The 3,956-nt window shown below is 39.7% G+C and overlaps 1 non-coding gene across 1 annotated transcript; it reads left to right on the top strand.

Moving 5' to 3' along the window:
* The first annotated feature begins 3,849 nt into the window (after window positions 1–3,849).
* Window positions 3,850–3,956, top strand: LOC133302162 (small nucleolar RNA R71). Its single transcript, XR_009750294.1, has one exon. It is a non-coding gene; the product is annotated as a small nucleolar RNA R71 (small nucleolar RNA).

Below are 3,956 nucleotides of genomic sequence, written 5' to 3'. Positions count from 1 at the left end.
GCAGTACAAAGACCAGAGAGTTGGCGCGGGTGCAGCGCCAGTTTGGCGCTACCCGCGCGAGAAACGAACCTAGTGTAAAATTGTGGCGCTACCCGCGCGGACTTCAGCGTGGAAGCAATTTCGAACTTAAAAGGATGCTGCGAGGGTTTTTTGGAGGATACTTTTGGACGACGGAGCAGAACAAGGATTCCAGAGAGAGGATAAGAGCATAGGATCATTCTTCACTTCTCATAGTAATTTTATTTTGAATTCTATTCTATAATTGTATGTCAGTTATGTCTATGGCTGGCTAATTCTCTTTATTGTAGTTAGGGTCACAAACCCTATGTGAACCCTTTTTACGCTGGATTGACTATTTTCGCTTGTTTATTTTAATATATTTTATTTTTACCCTATGCGTATTGATATTATTTCTGTTAGACTTGATCAACCTAATAGGAGATAATAATTTGGGAATTAGGATTCACAATAGGAATATTGGGGTTTTGATTCTGAAAGGGGGTAAAGTAACAATTTATGCATGCTCTAGGGATAGACTTGTGTGGATTGCAGACGTTTAAATTATCGTGTTTAATGCTTAATTGCATGCGGAATTGCTAAGGAATTAGGATTCCAATTGAATTAAAGGGTTAGATTGCCAAGGGATTCAGATTTAACTAATTATTTTAGATGATAATTTGTCTGAGTTATTAAATTGAATGAACATTATCAATCAATCCAAAGTTTACAGCGGGGATCATATGGTGCGTGTACTCCAGCTACAATGTCTTCTTATATTTTATTAAATCAATCTTCGTTTTATTTTTCATAACAAAATTCCAAAAATACATTTTTATCTTAGTTCTTATTGTTACTCAAATCCAAAACATTTTTCATATCTATTTGCATTCTTTCCGTCTTAAAAGGAACAATTATTTGATATTCGATCACAATCCCTGTGGAGACGATACTTTTCTTATCACTGTATTACTTGTGCGATTGGTATACTTGCCGGTGAGCATCAGACAGCTTCTCAATCACTGAAACCTTGGCTTTATCCACTTCAAGTCCTTCCTTTGAGATCTTATGACCCAAGACTATGCCTTCTCTGACCATGAAATGGCATTTCTCCTAATTGAGTATGAGATTAGTGTCTTCACATCTCTGAAGTACATCTAATAGGTTAGCAAGACATGAAGCAAATGACTCCCCAAAAACTGAGAAATCATCCATGAATATTTCCACAAATTCTTCAACCATATCTGTGAATATAGCCATCATACAACGCTGGAAGGTTGCTAGAGCATTACACAGTCCAAATGGAATCCTTCTAAATGCAAAGGTGCCATAAGGGCATGTGAATGTAGTCTTGTCCTGGTCTTCAGGTGCTATAGCAATCTGATTATAGCCTGAGTACCCATCTAAGAAGCAATAAAACTCCTTGCCTGCAAGTCTATCCAACAATTGATCAGTAAAAGGTAAGGGGAAGTGATCCTTCCTTGTTGCATCATTCAACTTCCTATAGTCCATGCAGATTCTCCATCCTGTTACAGTCCTTGTAGAGATTAACTCATTATTTTCATTCTCTACCACTGTGATTCCTCCCTTTTTAGGGACACATTGGACTGGGCTCACCCATTGGCTATCTGAAATAGGGTAGATTACTCCTGTATCTAGCCATTTTATAACTTCTTTCTTCACAACCTCCTTCATTATAGGATTTAGCCTCCTCTTATGCTGTACAGTACTGCTGTAGCCTTCCTCCAGCAAAATTTTATGCATACACAGTGAGGGGCTTATTCCTTTTATATCAGCTATGGTCCACCCCAATGTTGTCTTGTGTTTCTTCAAGACTTCTAGTAACTGTTTCTCCTGCAATTTGGTCAAAAGAGATGAAATTATCACAGGTAAAGTATTATTCTCCCCCAAATATGCATATCTCAAATGATCAGGCAGTGGCTTAAGCTCCAGCAATGGTGGTTCCTCAATTGAAGGCTTTGGTGGTTGAGCTTTTCTTTCTGGCAAGTTCAGAGACTCAAAGTTTCTCTCTCTGAATGGCATCACTGGTTGAGCATCAATCCAAGCTAAACATGGTTCCACCTCTTCTTTGTCAATTGCACTTTCTTCTGCTATAGCAATCTCCATTGGCTCCTTCTCAGCTTCTAGTTTCTGTTGCTGTAGCAGTGGCTCATCAGCATCCTCTATGGCAGAGCACTCCTCCATTTGACTTGGATACTTCATAGCATTTAACACACTAAAGGTCATTTTCTCATCATTGACCCTCATGGTCAGATCTCCTTTTTCAACATCAATAAGAGTTCTTCCAGTAGCTAGGAATGGTCTTCCCAAGAGCAAAGGTACCTCCCTATCTGCTTCAAAGTCAAGAACAATGAAGTCAGCAGGAAACATAAACTTATCCACTCTTACCAACACATTCTCAATCTTTCCTTCAGGGTAAGTGATGGATCTGTCAGCAAGCTGTAGGGTGACAGTGGTTGGACATGCTTCTCTGATTCCCAATTTGGTGAAAATACTCTTAGGCATCAAATTGATGGATACACCAAGATCACATAATGCTTGACCAACATAAGTGTTGCCAATTGAACAAGGGATTGTGAAAATCCCTGGATCTTTCAATTTAGGTGGCAACTTGTTCAAGAACCTGTTACTTTTTTGGGTGAGAGCTATTGTCTCATACTCCTTGACTCCCCTTTTTCTTGACAAAATGTCTTTCATGAACTTTGCATAGCTAGGCATTTGTTCAATAGCCTCTATCAATGGAACATTGATATGCGATTTCTTTAGCACGTCCATAAACCTTTTGAACTGCTTGTCATCTTGCTGTTTATGAAGCCTTTGAGGAAAAGGAGGTGGTTGTCTACTTGCTTTGTCAACAGGATGACTATGCTGCTTCTTTACTGCAACATTCTGTTCTGGACTTTTGGTCTGAGTGTTAACCTGTTGCTCTTCAACATCTTCTTCCACAACAACCTTCTCTCCTACATTCTGGCCTTCCAGCTCCTTCATCTTGTGGTAATATTTTATATGGTCTGGTTCATCTAATGCTCTCCCACTCCTCAATGCTATGGCTTTGATCTGTTCACTCCCTTCTCTTCTTGGATTTTCAATTTTGCTAGACAGTGTGCCTATGGGTCTGTTTCGCATGGCATCAGCTAACTGCCCTAGTTGATTCTCCAAGTTCTTTATTGATGCTGACTGACTCTGAACAATAGCATCATTCCTTGCCATGAATTCCTTCAGCATATTTTCCAATGAGCTAGAGTTGTCAGCTTGTTGTCTAGACTGTTGGAACTGCTGCTGCTGCTGGAATAGTGGCCTTTGCATCTGCTGTGCTGGAGCATAGCCTGATCCTTGTTGTTGCCCTTGGGAATAAGGCATGGTATTCCCATTCCTCCATCCTTGATTGTAGAAATTTGAATATTGATTGTTCCTGTTATAATTTCCTACAAAAAAACAGATTGAAGATTTTGAGGGCAATCATCATAGATATAAGGACCATTGCAGAAAACACATGTTACAACATTAGAATTATTAGAGATTGCATGTGCTTGTTGTGGTTGTGCTTTAGCATCAGTGTTCAGATTCAAAGTTTTAATAGTATTAGTCAAAGAGGATATATGTGCTGATAGTGATGATATAGCATCCAGCTCCAGCACTCCTGCAGCCTTCTGTTGTGCAATTGTCCTCTCGGTTGGCCATTGATAGTTGTTATTGGCCATCCTTTCCAGAATCTGATATGCTTCTGTAAATGTCTTATCTAAGAGGGATCCTCCAGATGATGCATCTACTATGCCACGGGTTTGCTCATTCAGCCCATTGTAGAAGGTTTCCATATGAAGCCATTCGGGTATGCCATGGTTGGGGCATTTCCGAAGCAATTCCTTGAATCTATCCCAACTTTCATATAATGATTCTCCTTCTTTCTGCTGGAATGATGTGATCCCACTCCTTAGTTG

Source organism: Gastrolobium bilobum, unplaced genomic scaffold (genome assembly GCF_033153095.1).
Source record: "Gastrolobium bilobum isolate Gb01-03AN ecotype WA unplaced genomic scaffold, APGP_CSIRO_Gbil_v1 utg6075, whole genome shotgun sequence".
Classification (NCBI taxonomy): Eukaryota; Viridiplantae; Streptophyta; class Magnoliopsida; order Fabales; family Fabaceae; genus Gastrolobium; species Gastrolobium bilobum.
This window is presented reverse-complemented; position numbering and strand designations above follow the sequence as displayed.